The following is a 19,454-nucleotide window of genomic DNA, read 5'->3' on the forward strand; positions in this document are numbered from 1 at the left end:
GTATCATGGATAGTGAAGGGTACACAAAATCCCCTACTCCTATGATACCTCCAGTTCATGCGGCTACACGCATCGGGGCTCATCTAAGAGGTAAAATTGGACCCATATACCATAGGTAGATTATGACGGTAATGCTACACATACCCAGATTAATGATTTTAAAGGCATGCTAAACCCAATTTTCTTTCCCAATATGGATTATATATGTGTGTGCGTGTGCGTGTATGTATAGATATGTATGCATATGGTTGTTTACTTGGTTTTAAAGGTTGGCATTATTTTATCCTTATCTTAAGTGTATGCTAGCGTTCACCCGCTAACCCATCTTCGAGCATTATATTCCCACGCGATGCAGGAATTGGCCATACTCCTCCTCCTACTCATTGATCAAATTGGGGAACAATTGGTGTTGGATTGAAGTGGTGAACTTCCATAGTTCGGAAGGCATCCATTTTATGTTATGGATCTCTGTATATACTTTTGTCTCTTCATAGACTTAGTTTTTGGCTATGGTAGGGGGCATGTCCCGTTTAGATACTCTTTGATTTGGTTTAGAGGCTTTATTTGGAAAACTGTGAACATGGATATGGAATGGTTATGATTTATATATTATATACATTGGATTGGCGTTTTTAGTTGGTTGGTTATTAGGCAGATTAACTTAGTTGGGGTTGGTCTCAAATATAGACTTATCCCAAAGTCATCGTATTGTTAAATACGCTATCTTGTTATATGTTCAGAATCCATCTGATTCAAGGTATATATTGGTTGGTTAGTTTGGGCATCGGGGGTGGTCTCGGTCCTGGTTGGACTTGAGATGTGATGAATGGTGATTTTACCACTCATTTTTACTCAATATTCATGAACATTGCCTTGATTTGAATGAATAAATGAGACATATTCACGAGTAAATACACTAATATCTAATCTTTGCAGGAATAGAGTTGAAAAGACAGAAAGGTGTGGATTAGAGCTTACAATGATCAAAAGGGAGAAGTTAAAGTGCAGCTGAAGACCTGCAATAGAAGAGCCTCAGGTACCGCGGTCGTGGTCTACTGACCGCGTTGTGGTAGTCAAGGATGGTCAATTGATCACGGTCGCGGATATAAACCGCAGTCGTGTAGCCGTGGTCGCAGCCAGACCTATACGATCACGGCTTAGTGGAGGAGTTCAGCCAAAGGGAAAAATTGGAAATGCATATGGCTGATCCCAATTTTGACAAAAAGACTTAAATCTTATCCTCAAGAATCACATTCTATCTTCCCCAATTTTTTTAGGTTTTAGCTCTAGACTTCATAGCCTCTATTTTTGGAGAAGAAAATATTGTATAAATTTTGGGTGAAGAATACATTGGAGACTTTCTAAGTGGAAGATTTACTCACTACAAATGTTGATATTGTGGGAGAGCCAAGTTTGAAGTAGCATTTGCTTAAATCTTCAGTAATTCATTTCATTATGGGTATATCTATGTTTATTTATCTTATGTGTAGCTAAATCTCCCTCTTAGGGTTATGTGTGAATAGGGGTTTAAGTGTGTATGGGTTGTTATTATTAGCATTTAGTTGGTAGTTCATGTTTATGGATTTTATAATTGCTTTGCTATTTTGGGTTGGATTTGATAGGTGAAAGCCCCAAATACCTACATGGGTTTGATGAGTAAAAGCTCCAAGGTCTAGAAAGTTCAAGGCTATCTTCAAAAGACGGGTTTTGGGTGAACTTTAGGAATCCATATCATCCTCGAAAGAGAGATGTGGAGACCAAAGCAATGATAGACAATTATGTGTGTAGTTTGCTAAATTTTCACTATCTTAGACATAAGGGTGAATGTGAAGCTGACTATGCCATGGGTATCATCCTAGAAATAGGGATCCTAGATTGAAGTTGTGGTTACCAATCGTTGAACACATCTATCAAGTATTCGAAAGAATTAATAGGTGAAAGTTTGATGTTTTGTTGAAAGGCTAGTATCAAAATCTATAACCAAGCATACCCATATTTTATTTGCTAAATTGATGTTGATGATTAACACCCACATGTCACTCCCTTAGTAGTGCATAATCCCAAGATCCGTGCTTAATTGTTAAAGCTCTAATTATTTGTAGCCCCGAATTTATACTAGAAAAAAACCAAAAAGAAATACTAGTGTAGGATCCTATCCCCCATTTTATCTTTTTGTACCATAGGTTTTAATTTAACTTGTATCTGTCATTTTGAATTACTTTGATCATCACTCACATTGTTCCTTGTAGATTTTACCCCAACTCCAATGTTAGGTAAATATATTAACAGCGACTGCCTTGAACTTAAACTGACATGTAAGTTGAGCGTTATAAATATGACTATTATGATAAGGCTCCGATTTAGGTTGTGTTAAGTTGGTATCAGAGCCTAGGTTTTGGTGTAATAGGGTGGTCACAAAGCCATGTCGAGTAGAGTCTTGCTTATGGCTGTGTTATGCACCACACTTATAATTAGGAGGCTATCAGGTATTTAGGAATGTTCCACTTTTTTGTTGTTCTATTTTTGGGCTATAGAGTCTAAGGTTTTGAACTCTTCCCTAAATCTTCTTTTGCTCACCTTTTAGATCATGCCCTCCGATGATCTAAAGTTTGTGGAAACTTACCTATCCTACTTGAGGACAACATAGATGGATCTAGTCTAGCTCATGGGGCACAGACCTGGTCAAGGGTTGCAGTTCTTGATTTTCCCCGTGGAGTTCCATCGGTCTTTACTGACCCTACTCTAGAAGGTGGCACTCATGCTTAATTACCTCAAGGAGAGGTTACCAATACCGAGTTTTGACATTTTATTCATTTATTAACCCAGATAGTGATATCTCTGTCATGCCATTTTGGTCCTAGTGGTGTAAAAAAGAATCAGGCAAGGTCAGGAAAGAGACAGAGCAAGAAGTCTCAATGTTTAGATTGGGGGAGGGGTCAAAAAAATTATGGTAGAGATGATGGACAATGGTTTGATCAAGGAAATCTGGGAAGTTCCCATGTTGTTGTCATTGTCCCTTATCCTCAGTCTTCTAGGGAGTATTATTTTTGGGCAGGTGGAGTTCAGTTAGCCCCACCTTATGCTTCCTGTCGGCTTTGCGGTCGGTTGCACTGCATATATTGCTATGAAGGGACAAACCAGTGTTTTTGTTATGGCCAGTTGGGTCACATACAGCAGGAGTGTACGACCAGGATTGCCACTAGAGAAATAGGATACCGTTTGCCACTTTCCTAGCTCTTGTACCAAGGGCTGCTGCTTCTGGCTCTGACACTGGCCGGGATAATCTCAATGCCCTTACTATCCCTCAGGATTCTGAGGTATCTTCTGATGCTAACACTGGTATATTGAAAACTCTTTTCCCATGTTGTGTATATTTTACTTGGTCCCGGGTCCCTTCTTTCTCATGTGACCCCATTTGTGGCTGTGTATTTTGGTTTGGTCCGCAGTGTGTTTCAGACCCTTTTTCTATTTCTTCCTTGTTAGGTGACTCTGTGATTACACAAATAGGGTCTATAGGGGCTGTGTGGTATCTGTTGGTAGTAAAGAAGACTTTGGTGGATTTTTTTGACTCAAATATGGTGGATTTCTATGATATTCTGGGGATGGATTGGTTTCACTCGTGCTACAAGTCATTAGAATGTCAGACCTATAAGGTTGTCTTTAAGCTCTTTGGTGAGTCAGTTATTGGATGGGAGAATAGTTTCCTAGCTATTAAGGGAAAAGTTATATCATATCTTAGAGCCCAAAGATTAATCTCCAAAGAGGTGTCTCTATTATTATCTGGTTTGAGCTAAAGGTTCTAACTTGGACGGTCTTTCTTTGCATTTAGTTTTGGTGGTGAACGAGTTTTCTTGAGGTATTTCCTGATGACCTTTCTGGTATCCTTCTAATAGGAGGATTGAGTTGGGGATTGATTTTATTCGTGGAACTTGTCCAATTTCTGTTCCTTTTTTATAGAATAGTTTCGACTGAGTTAAAGGAGCTTACGGGGCAATTAAAGGACTCCTTATATAAAGGTTCTATCTATCCTAGAATTGCTCAGTAGGGTAATTTTTTTTATGCATAAATGGGGATGGTTTCCCTGGAAATGCATAAATTATCGGTGGGTGAATAAGAAAATTAGGGTGTCCTCCTTGTGGGGTGGACCATATATATGTATATTCTATATGGGGTGTTTTGTTATGTAGTGCATGGTGGTTGATAAACACTAAGTGTGAATCTTAGATGTTGATGTTGATAAAGAAAGGATAGTAGCTTGGGGATAGCAATGTGAGAATTGTGGAGGTAGATTGGTAGGTTGGATGAGGTGTGCGAAAAAGGTAAGGTTGGATGAGGTTTGCGAAAAGGTGAGGTTGATGACTTGGGGAATGCAGGAGTAGGAAGGTTGTGACATATAGGTCGGGGGTTCAGGTTGAACTGATGGATTGAGGGTTAAGTCATTGGATTGGTTAGAGCATGGAGTTTTTGTGACTATGCTGGACTCTAGGTGGTATTTGGACGAATAAGGTTTTAGGTATAGGAGAACCAAGAGTCCCTAGTAAACATCCTTGGTGATACCCGTTAGAGCGGAGTATTATGCTTTCAAGTGTAATAAGATGAAGGTCGAAGATTTATCTTAAATTTTCTTCTAGTGGTAGACTTCAAGGGAAGGTCGGGGTGCATATTCTAACGATTCTCTCCTATCTCAATTAAGAGAATACTCTTCTAGTATTATGCACATTTTGGTGGCATTTATGCCTAAGATTCGCATTCTGCATTCGCTTGTTCCCTGGATATGAATCTTGACCTTATGTTGCATTACCTGTGATTTATACAGTTATGTTTCATTCATTTTCCAGTCCTAAGGAATCCTTCTATAGTGTGTTGTGTCGGGATGGATCTTCATTTATGACCTAGGTGGTTGTTATGAAACACTTCATACCTATAGTGACATGTCTTGTTTTGTAGGTCTCACCTGGGGCAATACAGTAAATAGGAGTTGTGATTGGGAAGTAACTCTCTTCATTTTAATACTTGTGCTTTAGTTCTTCAATGACCTTTGTTATGTTAGGGTGCTAGTGGTATGAGAGACATAGTGATGTTTTACATATAGAGTTACTAAAACCAAGGTTATATAGAAGAAGGGAAGGGTAAGGTAAAGTTGCTGCCATGATGAAAGGTTAGGAGGGGAGTAGGTGGTGAAAAATCTTTGTGAAAATGATAGAGGTTACTAAATCTTTGGAAGTAGGCCATATCGCAAGAGTAGAAGAGGTAGGCTTGAATGTTGTGATTGATGGACATACCAATCGTTGTGTTGGGTACTTAGGATATTGGTGAGGCATGATGTTTGACTATGGTGATTGGGCGGAGTAGTGTTTTGGATGGATAAAAGGAATAGAGTTCTGTGGCCTAAGTTAACTCCTTCTTGCTTTGAATAGGCTTGAACATGGAAGTAGTGTATGGCTAGACTTTGTCTCTCGTAGTGATGTGGCGTTGGGAAATTATAAGTTGGATTGGACTTGCTAACATGAGTTCCATTCATCTAGTATTTTATGTATCGGTGTGGTGGAAAGGTGTGGGTGATCCCTTATTGGTTGTTTTCTTTGGGTGGTATTGGTATCTACAGACTCGTTGTCCTAAGGAGGTCCAGGTGTGGATCTTGGGTTGGTAAGTTTGCCGGTTATGAACAAAAAGGTGTGGCTTTGGTGAAGGTTCTATGATGGAACCAAAAGTCCGAGGAGGATATTTGGGATATGAAAGGGGACATGGTGTCCAAGTATCTACGTTGGTTCTTCGTTTTTGAAACTCATGTGTAAGGCCTGTGTTGTTTATCATATCTTTGTTTTCTAACTTAGTAAAAGATCGGAATGAAGGTGTTGGGGTGTAAATCGTGCTTGGGGTATGTGATGATTTCTTTATGTCTTTGTCTTCTAATTTGGTTGGAGGGAAGTTTGATGTGTATCAATGTGTTAACTCATATGCTTGTGCTTTCCTTTACCCATCATTCGAGGATAAATGATCCTAAGTGGGGGAAAATGAAACCCTTCAAATATTGACCCTTGCATAATTTCTTGAGTTATGGACATTCTGGACCAGATATGATTCATGGGTACTAATAGTTAGCCAAGGTATAGTTTGGTGTCCCTCTTCTCATATGACGGACAATGAGTTTTTGTTGCACTCTGCCCAAGGTATGAGTCAACATCTTACTTGTCATATGATAGGGTAAGAGTAGTACTTGCCAAGTCGTATGATGCCTTATGCTTAGCCTAGTTGAATCTGTCCAATGTAAGAGTTAGAGGTACTTCTCGTACCTTCGGGTACGAGTTAGCCCTAAGTGGTCATATGATGGTCAGTATGGGGGACCAAGGTAAGGTCTAGGGTACAAGATAGGGTACCATTCGTACCCTAGGGTTCGATTTAGGTGGGGAGATCGTACCCTCTTGCATGCTTGTTTTTAGTTTTTAAGCTTGGGGTATTAGGAACATTTCCCACCCCAAAACCCTTAAGTCCCCACATTATATAATATGTTGTGGCCTCTCATAACACTCATTGGAAGATCAAAACACTCCAAATACCCTCTCTTGAAGATTGAGGCTAGGTTTTCTACAAGTGTTCTTCAAAGGGCTCAAGAGTTAAATTTCCTTCTATGAATCTTCTTGTGTAAGGCATGTTACTCCTCCCTCATTATTAGTTCTAAATAAAGGCATGTTTTATGAATTGTTCTCATGGCATAAATTGTGATAATGTTTGGGTTTTGAATTATACTTGGGTTTTTTTTAGTTATAATGGTTGGTTATGTTTTTCCCATGTCTTTTACTTGTGGTTTTCATAACATAATTGTGGTTTGAACATGTGGTTGCATGAGAATGGTTAATTGGTGCTTGATTTTGGATTTGGAAACTATATGCCCCCAATGTGTTTGATAAAATGCCTATGAGAATGCTTTTGCCACATAGTTGAACTTTAAATGAAACTATTGCATGATATAACTTGGTAATGGAACTTAACTTGGTTTGGGTGGTTTTAAATGGTTTTACATGGTTAAATGGTAAGGTCTTGGTGGTCATGGTTTGGTTTAATTAAAAGCCTTATGGGGTATATGGGAATCCTACAAGCAAACATAATGATGAACTACTTGTGGGGTACATGGGAATCCCCCAAGTAAACTTAATAACAATGTAATCTATGGGTACATGGGAATCCTTTTGTGTCACGACCCGAGGCTACACCCTAGTAGCGACAAGGTATTTATGGTCATAAGTGACCAAAAGCTAACCCATGAACTGGTACCTGCTGTAAGCACTGAGTAAACTGATAATAAAAGATATGTGCTGAAAACAACTGATAAGGATATAGGGTTTAAATTTTGAAAATACATCTGAATTCGCAAGTCTGGAACATGTGCAAAAAATACTAAAATCCAACTGATAAGTCTGATAAACTAACTGACTGTCTGAATATCTGAAAAACCTCTAACTGATTGTCTAAAAGATAAACTTGTCCTCGAAGGATGAGGACTCACCGCTGCTGCTGTAATAGTGAACTTATCTAAGCACGATCAAGAATCTGAGCGTTCGAACCTATGATATAAGACATCATAGTGCGAAGAAAGTATGTGATCATTACTTTGAATGTACTGGTATATGAGATGAGGTTAGACTAAAATACAAGGATTAACTGTGTATAAAATAATGACTGGCTGAATAACATGAGATAACTGAGTATGCAGGCATGAAAATTGAAATACTGAGAATGCAAGGCCAAGCATATATACATTTCTTAAATAATCTATAAAATGAAATGTTAAAATATGATAATTGAATAACTGATAATCTTTATGCTTTGGTCAAGAAACCTAAACTAAATTCTGTACTAAATACTAAACTGAAACTGTGCGAGGTATCATCTAACCAACATGCCCCAATTTGAGATAATCAGGATCCAACCTGTACCCCAGTTGGAAAGGTGTCAGTACTATGCCACGGGTACTAATACTGGCTATGTCAACCCTAAACTAGTAGGAAGACATCTTGTCAACACTAAACTGACAGGAAGACTCATGAGATATGTGTCAACCCTAAACTGACAGGAAGACATATCAAACTACGCTGGCTACATAGTTATGTAGCTCAAGGATTGCTACTAAGGGTCAAACCCTAAACTTGCAGGAATGCCCCCATCCCTGGGTTCGCTCGTTGCTGAATACTACTCCTAATTGAACTGACACTGATTACTGAACTAAACTAAGCTTAAATAAGAAAACAACTGATCATGATAACTAAATGGATGATAATACTCATGGTTTGTTTGAAACCATTCTGAAGATACCCAAATTATATAAACAACTAAGTATAAGGTGTTCAGAACCCTCCAACATTGAATGGAAATAACAATACAGACATATAAAAGCTTTGAAACCATAGTAGGGCATCATTGTTCAAAATCCAACACTTAGGCATTTCATCAAACACACTAGAGTGATGAACTTAAACATGGGAATGCGTAAATCATGCGATAGTAACATAATTACAATACTAAAACCATGAGTTTTGTAAAAGCTCATTCCATCAAAGCACTTGTAAACACAATTGATAAATCAAAATTCATAAGAGCTTCATAGAGATAATGCATCATAAAATGTAAAATACATCATTTAAAACATAAAAATTGATTCTTGGACTCCATGGGTGAAAAGGGCCCATGGATGAACATCACACATACCTTAAACCCTTAAGCTTGAAAAGAAACAGAATCTTCTTGCTTTTCTTGAAATTTCTTGGATTAGGGAACTTAAAATTTTGGTTTTCTTGGAGAGTAAGGAATGAAACTGATGAACTTGGGGGATGATTAGGGTTTGGTTTTTAGAGGAAAATTGGAGAATATTGGCAAATAATACCCTAATTGATATTTTAATTCATGTTTTTATGAATTGGATCGATAGGAAAATATGTACTGCCCCTCAGGAAATTAAATCCATAATTGGAATATGGATTTGAAGGCCACCGTGATGCGATGAAGGACTCATCGCTATACCCATCGTGACGCGCCACTATCGTGGTGAGGTTCTAGAATCAAAATGCAACCACGACCTAATCTTTGTCCAAAAAATCCAAAACTTCCCCGAGACATAATCCTTATGCCTCTAAACATGAATTAACTCAAAAACCAACATCTCGGGTTCGGGAAGACTTATTTAAAATTCCTCAAAGTTAAGCGGCCAACAGTAACACTAAGTCACTAACACTTAGAGAATTTTTCAGGCTTTCAGCCTCTTATACATGCAACTAGGAGCTGAAATGAGCTAAGAAAAGTATGGGGTATTGCACTTTACTTCTTTAAAAGGTTTTCTAAGGACATTACTTGCAAGATATAGTCGGTATGACCATACTACTTCTAATAGCCTTGGTTAATAATTAATGGAAATAGTTGTTTGGTTGCATGTTAATGGTTTTAATTGGGCAATAATGTCGGGTTGTGATAGTTTGTAAAGGTGGGAGTTGAATGCGAACACTAAAAACTTATATTTTCCGACATGAGGATTAGTCATGGCGACCACATATCTGAGGGGTACACGGAAATCCCCTAATACTTATTTGCGTATATATATATATATATATCATGGAGAGAAAATGATATCTCTGATTCGTGCGACTACACACATCGAGGCCTGTCCAGGGGGTAACATTGGGCCCATATAACCCATGGATGGATTATGATGATAATACTACAAATACCCAGGTTAATGGTTTTAAAGGCATGCTAAACTCGGTTCTTTTTCCAGGCATGGATTTTATATATAAATATATGTGTGTGTATGGATATGTATGCATATGGTTGTTTACTTGGTTTTAAAGATTGGCATTATTTTTTGTTTATCCTGAGTGCATGCTATTGTTCACCCACTAACCCTTCTTCGGGCGCTGTATCCCCACCGGTTCGTACTACTCTTCTACTCATTGATTGGATTCGAGGACAGATGATTTTAGATTGAAGTGGTGAATTTCTATAGTTTGGACGATATCTATTTCATGTTATGGACTCTGTATATACTTTTGTCGCTTTATAGACTTTGTTTTTGGATATGGTCGGGGGCATATCCCGACTAGATACTCTTTGGTTTAGTTTAGAGGCTTTGTTTGGAGAATTGTGGACTTAGGTATGGAATAGTTATGATTCATTTATTATATACATTGGATTACCATTTTTGGTTGGTTGGTTATTGGGTGGATTGACTTAGTCGGGGTTGGTATCGAATATCGACTTATCCTAAAGTCATTATATTATTAAATACGCTATCTATTTATATATTCAGAATCCATCCCATTCAGGGTATATGTTAGTTGATTGGTTGGTTTAGGCATCAGGGGTGGTCTCCGGTCCTGGTTGGACTTGAGATGCTCACTATGACAAAGCTCCAGTATGGGTTATGTTAATTTGAATATTATTATTTCATGTTATTTATTTAGTGTTAGAAAGGGAAAAATACAACAAAATTCTTTTAATTTATTTAAATTGGACAACCAAATTGAAAAGCTATTTTTAGTATAGGCATCCAGTGTACCAAACAGAGGGAGTAGTTCTCTAAGTGTGCCTACTGGATAGAAAGAAAAGAAAATTTTTGTGCTATTTTGAGAAAAAACCTACCTAAAATTTGAAGCTTCCCATCTAGGGCACAAAACAAAGCAAACTAAAATGACACAAACTAAGTAACCATGGACAATTGTCGATACAAAATTCAAGCTATAAATTACCTATTTTGTAGGTAGAACTAATCAATGAAATCCTCTCAAGTTTACTAGTGAAATACCACTCGCAATTAGATGTATTTTAAAGTCACGATGTTGTCTAATCTCTAGTCATAAATTTATAGAGATTTGTCTCAACGTATTTGCTAATAATAAGGATTACACCCACCATAGGCTCATGTTGAAATTTGTTTAACCTAGTGTAATCTTATAGATGCTTCATTAGTTCTTTGCTTTTTGACTCTATTCCTAAGATATTTCTCTTGGAATATCCTATGAAAATTAATAACCATAATATATTTTGGTTTTGGGTTCTGTCATTGGGTTGATATATTTTTCCACTAAGAGGAACTTAATTCTCTCAAATTCAGATTAGGAGTTTAAGAAATTTTGTGATTTCTGATTGGGTTGTTAATTTTTTTGTGGTTTTGGGTATGATCATCTCTATCATGATTATAACATAATGCTTATTTGCAACACTCATAAAGAGGTCAAACTATATAGTTCAAATAGTGACTCATAAAGAATTATAGTACCTGATTGTCCGTATGGGGGGCTATTTAGAGAGAGGAAGGGTATCTTTGCGAATGAAAAGTTTCATTGGGCTAATTATCCTTCATATGATGAGAATCCATACAATGGTCGGGGTATTAACCAACTGAAAGAATCTTCTAATCAATCTAGATATCATACGGATTCCTTTAGTGATAAGGACCTAGAAATTCTATTGATGTGACTAATGGAAAATAAGAAAGGTGGAGAAACCCTTCTATGGAGAAGGATATTTTGATTTTATGCCATGTGTGTGGGAGTGTTGGAAAGTGATCTTTCTCTTTTATGCAATAATCAAAGCCTTCAAATAGTATGATATTAAAGAATCTTGGACAAAGATATTGTAGGCTTGTGTGAATCCATCACCTGTCAAGAGATCAAGTACTTGAATGAGTCCGACAACTAATAGGACAATACAAACTACACAGATAAGAGAATATGAGTATTAACTGCTAAAAATAGTAAAGAACATAGGATATTTATGTAGAACCCTCCTTTCTCAAGGGAGTAAAATCACGATCTACCTCATAAGATTTTCACTAACAAATTTCACTAGAATAAGAGCAATAGTTAGATTATAGACTCTCTCTCATAATCTAATGGTTAACCTCTTAATTCCATTCTCTTAGATTAATAAAAAACTAGACACACTATATTACACAAAGTAAATCTAGTTAACAAAGTAAGTCTGCTAGTCGACACAGTGGGCTCGATCAACCTAAGCCCATTACAGCGACCTTCTCCATACTACGATGAGTCTACTGCAATAATAAGGCATTGACTATAGCAGAGCTATGATAGTAGCACGTGAATAAGCACCTAATTTTGGTTAGCTTATTCTAAGATAGAAGAGTTCTCTTTTAAAAATTCTTCTAGGGCTATTTCCACCATAATGGAGAGGAAAAGCTCTCAAGAAATGTGATTTTATCATACTCCTCATGGATACCCTATTAGAAGGACTCTAACTTTAGAACAAAGAGAAAGGTTGCATGTAGCTTGTGGAAATAACTTAGTGTTGAGGTAGGTTCTGGTTTTATAAGGGACAGACCTTGATTAGTAATCATATGCAAAATATAGAATTGATTGGAGAACCATGATTAAGCATGCAAACATGGTATTTGGATGGATAAAATATTACAGAGAAATCTAAAATGTGTTGTTATCCAATTCGTTGGTTTGGGAGATATATTTGTATAATTTTCTTAATGAGATGCAAAGTGGGTTATGGTGAAAAGGTTGTATATCCATGTGAGCTAACCTGAGATTTAATAACATAATAGGTAAATTTTTTATGTGGATTAATGTCGCCTAAATTACAGCTTACTATACAGTATAAAACAATCATTGAATCAAATATAAATCCCAACTACATAAGGGTCAATCCAATAGGGAATATGGATAAGTTCTAGGTTAATGTGGTTATATAAACTATTAATTGGTTATTTCCATTAAAAAAAGGGAAATTGATTGTAACAAGTATATAGTATCAAGAGTTCAGCTACCAAGTAACAAGTAGCAAGTTTTATGTTATTTTTGATACCGAGAGATGATGATCTAGGATTGTGTTCCCCATGATAGCATAACTCAGTAAGCGTGTTATTCTAATGTTCTATCCTAGTTCTTAACATGCATGATCGGTGAGTTACGTTCATCTAAATGGATGATTACCTATAAATATGACTATTTTCAATTACCTATTAGGTCTCATGAGCTTTGCATATTAACCCTTACCTTTTATCCCAGATGAGCTATCTTTGGACACGTTCAAGCTATTAGATAAAGTTTGAAATCCTTCCATTGCTAGTTTCCTTTTCCTATTCTTCAACTTTATGGTTAAGCAAGTAAAGACTTGAGGCAATTTCTAATATTGCACACCATTAAAAAGAAATCAATATATAGGTAAGAACGATACATGCATAAACACCATTCAAGAAATCATAAGTACTTTTTTTATGTTGTTAATTCATCATGGTTTCCACAATATTAGTTATGAGATTTATTACTCATAATTGCAAGAATACAATAGTAATTCAGAAAAGAAAACATAACCATTCACTTACACGAAGAATAGAATAAATTGAGAATCTCAACTATGATTAATATTCAAATATGTTCTACAACCCTTAAGAGTGTGTATATGAACTCACAAAGAGTAATAGAGCATAACCTCTAACAAAAAACCTAAGGGGAGTAGTTACAGATACAGAAGAAATTATATCCTAAACTATGTAGGATAATAGAGTCGACAATGACCACGCGTCATCGGGTCTGGCCATGACTCATGGTATCTTGGTGAAGGCTCATAATTTAGTCTATGATTGGATGGTGGTGATTCTCGTGATGACCCATCATCAGTCCCGATGAGCCGTTAAGTCATTCATTATCACTAAAGCCTACTTTTTCATCTTTTATATTTTCTTCCAATAGTTGCTTAGAACGACTACAAAAGCACTCAACGTGTATTGTGATGACCCGTAGTGAATGTCATTGCCCCTGATTTGCATTTTTTATACTTCAGATTTTTGACCATTACTGCTCCGGATGAGTCAAGCAAATTACTCATCCTCTCTCACGATAACTCATTGGGTGAGACATTACCAATGTCTTGGATTGCATGTTTTTAGGATCTCATATGTATGCTTAGAACGGGTCTTGACATGACTTGATATCATTCTCCGTATTATCACCAATACGATTAATATTATCATCAATATCATAGCCATTCTTTGGACTTGCACCGGGTATAAAGAATCAATATCACCTTAATTATCCAAACTTAAATCGGTATTTGCATAGGTCATATGATCAATATCCAAACTTATTCCGGTAACCATATCATCAATACTATGGCCAATAGCATAATTGTTAGAGTGTTTAGTAGCATAACTGCTAGCATAGCCATTTAGCATGATTAGCAATCATAATAGAAGCATAATATCTAGCATAATCAATGGCATAATCACTGACATAGTAAATAAGCATGATTCTTAGAATAATCAATAGCATATTCGCTAACATAATTAATAAGAATAGTCTTAAGTATAATTAATAGCATAATTACTAATATAGCCAGTAAGCATGATCTTAGCATAACTAATAGCATAGTCTCTAGTATAATCATTAACTTAGTAAATGGCATACCCAATATCCCAATGAATAGCATAATCAATGGCTTAGTCAATAGCATGATCAAGGGTTTATTCAATAGGATAATCAATTAGATTATCATTTGCTTAATCAATAAGTTATTCTAGCAAAATTAATAAGCTTTAATCCAATGTCAACCCATCATAACCATCAAGTAACAAGGCATATAAATATCACCACAATAAATATTTCTAAGATGTACACAGACATATGAAAGTTCTTCAATTACTAACATAAGCCTTGGCCTAGGGTGGTTTGAAGAGCCCACTTCTAAATTCTCAAAATACTTTACCAAGCAATGTTTATCCTAGACCAGACTAAGGTATCTAAATCCACTATTAGATGATGAATATGCGATAACTAGCCTTAGGATAGCAAATTCTCCAAATTGAGAGCAATTAAGTCAATTCCATCTAAGTGATGGCAACTAAGGTTAGTTCCATCCTAAACTCAAGTGACTAAGGCAATATCCTCATTATTAGAGTAACCAAAGAATTTACAACCAAAACAAGAGCCTATAAGGTCAACTTCACTTAAGGCAATATTTAAATAGGCTAATTATGCTCAAAAGTAATATCCAACTTAGTCTAAATGGTTCAACCAACCCAAGTATTGCAATTTATCACCACAACACCTAAAAATCCATCCCAAATCCAACACAATATCATAAATATACTATGAATGATCTCAATCTTACAAGAGGTAAAACCTAGCCTACCTGGATGCCGAAGAAAGCTCAAAAGATCAGCTAAATCACCACTTTCCCCTTCCAAAAAGCTTTCACAAATGCCAAGCTATCAAATTATCATTCTACTCATCAATATAAAAATAATTATACCCATATTGCACCATTGTGCTTTGGTCCAAAATCATACCAAAATCTCATGTGGGTCTCACTTACAAAAATTGCATTTTCAGAACCATCCAAATATTTCCACATGCTCAAGGAATCATTACCCTCAAGAATAGGTAAAATTCGAGCTAATTTGGAGCTAAAATCAAACCTCCAAGGTTTTTGGATTTTTGAACAAGTAATGAGAAAAATCTACCATGAAAAGGGTGACATCTTACCATAAATTGAAAGATAATTGCATAAATAAGTGTTAGCTAAGCTCCCAAATCAACCACAAGCTTCAATTTCAAGATTTTTCACTATTTATGGTTTTAGTTCTCTTGGAATGGATGAATTAATGAGCAAAATCAAGAAACAAGGGTCTATTTATACCTATACTAGTTATCCGAATATCGCTATCACGACTGGGTATCACAATCGCGATCTGCACATATAAAATGCATGTCGCCATCACAATTTACCATTTTTGATCATGAATTGCATAAAAACTCTCTTGTTGATTATCATTTACCCTTCGTAATTGCGGTTGCACCAGCAACCTAATATACCAAATTTTTTAAGTCCAGGATAGACTTCAATCGAGTGCTTGGGATTCATTTGGAACCCCATATGCATAAACAAACCATGATACCACACCAAATTTGATGGCCAAACTCAAGGGCACAATTGAAATTTTGATCAAAGGTCATTTCAACAAAAAGAGGATCCCACACCCAATATTTATGTTTTGAACTTTCTGACCAATAGGTCAAAATGAGCTCTGGTGCCGTCGGACTCAAACTAAAAGTCCACCTAGCCTAAAATCATTATTTTAGAGTCGATGCTAGTCAAAATTTTCATTTGAGGTCGTTTGACTGATGTTTTTAGACGGTGGCTATTTGGAACCTGCGAAAACTTCAGAAATAGGGAATTGACTCTAAAAATAAAATGAGCTGCATGATAACTGAACTGTTAGTTCCAGAAAGTCATAAATGACTTGGGGAAACTATAGGTTGAGAGTATTTTGTAAGATTTTTGGGAGCTTTATTGATTGCATAAAAACGTGTGTTGTGAGGGGTTCAATCTCCCTCTCGATCTTCATAAGAGTTAGGTGCTTATTTATGTTAATCATTTAAATGCCTATGGTTTAATATACCATTGGTTTGTTTATGATTCTTTTTTTTGTGTCTATCTTTTATCCTTCTTTTCTTATTGTTTTTTGATTTCCTTTACATTGTTCTTATTTTTGTATTTTGGTTCGTATCATTTAGTGCCAGAGTAAAGCTTGGAATTGTCCAGACAAATTCAATCTTGGGTTTGTTATTGAAGAAAATAAAAAATCATAAAAAATTCAAGGTTTTCACATTTTGGGTCATTTTTTCAAATTTTGAGTTTTTTGATTCTTTGTATTTTCTTGAGTTTCTAGTGCTAGATTCTTGTTCCTTGGTATGATTTAAGTCTAAATCTTAAATTTGAGTTAAATTAGTGTTGAATTAAGGATTCTACCAACAATGAGTTGAGCTTGAGAAAATTAAAAAATGGGTTTTCAAATTTGTGCATTTTGGAGTGAAATTAATGGATGAAAAGCTTTGGGGTTTTGTTACCCATACAAAAAGGAGCTTGGATCTCAAATTTGGAGTTAATCTGAGTTGAAATGAGTGAGTTGGGTTTTTGAAATCTTCATATTCGTTCTTGGTGTTCTTGGTGAAGAAGAATAAAAAAGTATAACTTGATCCAAAACCCTTAGTGAAATTTGGGGAAAAGTATTTTTCGACCCATAAAGAGTAAATACGATTTAGAGTGGGCCCAAGAAGTCACAAAATCAAAAAATTAGTCTCAGAACTTAATTCTAAATGTATCAAAGCTGGTTGTTGTTAACGACTTGGATGACTGACCTTGATGCTAGCGACGGTCCTCCAACCTAAGCCATCACTATAACAAAAGTTAGCCAACATTCTCTTTTGGCTTGGCGACACCCTTGACGACCCACCACAACCCCGATAATTCCCCACTCTAACTGTTATCCCAAGCTAACATAAAATCTTATCTAGATAAGGTGCAATGGATAGGCTGATAAACCACCAAGAGGTTGATGACCCACCATCCAAACCATCACCCCAAGGCCCTTTGAGTCCTACACTAGTTAAGGTACGGCTAGAAGGTTGACTGAACGCCACTAACATAATGGGTCAGTCCTTGAGATGTTAAAAGGATCAAAATCAATACCATGACACCGAGATATGAGATCCAACTTACCATGAACGGGGAAAAATTAGACACTTTTATTGAGGCCATCATGGGTTGGCAACAAGATATTGATGTGATAGAATAGAAATGTCAAATATTAATGAGAAGATATAAAATATGGAAGAGAGTGAAGAATATAGATGGAAGGATGGTGAAGGTGGAGGTTAATCTTAACTCCTCAAATGTTACTCTAAAAGACATTCTTTAAGAATTATCAAGTAGGAAAGTCTCAGAGACTTCAGCTACCATTTCTTCTAGAATTATCCACCACATGTTTCACCTTCTCCAACAAGGTAATTCTCCCTTAACCACCACCACCACCACTACTACTACTACCAATCAAACTCCATGATTGTAGCTTGACCCCTACAATTTAACCCACCCCAACAAATGTCCCTAAAACTCACCACCACCCCAAACTCTACAAATTCTAATTCACTCTATCAAACATGACAAAACTAAGTACCAAACTATCAAATACCACAAGGATTGACCCATAACTATTTATCAATTGAGGGATATAGCCAGAGAGTGGTGGATGTCCCTTGTTAGTTTTAGACCTCTTGATTCTCCAAAGATGACGTGGGATCACTTTGCTCAGGACTTTTAGATAGGCTTGTGTTGTATAGTTTGAAGGATCAAATGAAAGATAAGTTTGAATGCTTAGAGTATGGCTCTATAATTGTTAAGGAATATGAGGCATGATTTCATGCCTTGTCAAGATATTATTATGCAGCATTACCACCGAGTCAAAGAAGATTTTGAAGTTTGTTATGGGGTTAGATGTTTCTCTTCAGCTAGATATGACTCAAATGGTTATGTATAGGACATCATTTGGAGTATAGTAGATCATGCTAAGATGACTGAGTCTACTGTTTGAGGGTTTTAGGGGGCTCCAAGAAGGTGTACCATCAAGGAAAGTTCAGAGGCCACACTCCTTAAAGTAGAGATTTTAAAGGCTTTTATGGATATCATATTAGACCAGTGTAGGCAGCCTTGCAAGGTTTAGGTAGTGGTTCTTCTATTTCAGTAACTCTAGGAGGTCGTTCTAGCTCTTTCGTACCTCCTCCTATTGAGTTGGTCCAAAGAGTTTGCTATGTGTGTGATGAGATTATCTATTTGTCCAAGGACTATACCCACTGTATTTCTAAGGCTACTTTTATATCATTCATGAGAGGTAGAGGTTCTACAAGAGGTATGTGAGGCAGCGATAGTGTGCTTATAGTAGTGGTCATGGGGTTACTTAGTTAGATTATTGTCATGGACAGTGCTATGCTTTACCCATTAGACCAAAGGTAGAGGCTTCCATTGTTTTTATCGTAGGTATTATCCCTCTTTTTTTTAGATTTGCATATGTGTTATTTTTAACATAGGGTCAACTTACTCTTATGTGTCTGCATATTTTTCTTTGGGTTTTGATTCTGCTAGTGAGCCTCTTGCCATGACTATCCAAATATCTACCTTTGTAGGAGACTCTTTTGCTGGGCGTGAGACTTAGGTAGATTTGATTATCCAAGATATGGTAGATTTTGATATTATCTTTGGTATGGATTGGTTAGCTCCTTATTATGTTGTCCTAGATTGTTATGCTAAGATCGTGACCTTATTTTCATTGGGTGTGCCAAGGATCACTTGGTTAAGAGGGGATATTTGTCTTATTTCTTTCAAATTCATGATACTAGTGCTACTTGAACTCTTTTTTTGGATTTTATTCATATTGTCCATGCGTTCATGGATATTTTTCCTACATACCAAATTATGATATTGACTTTGCTATTAATGTTGAATCGGGAACCAAGCCTATTTCTATTCCTCCTTACAAGATGGGCCTAATAGAGTTAAAATAATTAAAGGATCAGTTGTAGGAGTTGCTGGATAAGTGATTTATCCAACTTAGTGTGTTGCCTTGGGGTACGCCTATCTTGTTTGGGAAGAAAAAGAATGGGTCT

This window comes from Capsicum annuum, chromosome 2 (genome assembly GCF_002878395.1).
Source record: "Capsicum annuum cultivar UCD-10X-F1 chromosome 2, UCD10Xv1.1, whole genome shotgun sequence".
NCBI classification, from domain to species: domain Eukaryota; kingdom Viridiplantae; phylum Streptophyta; class Magnoliopsida; order Solanales; family Solanaceae; genus Capsicum; species Capsicum annuum.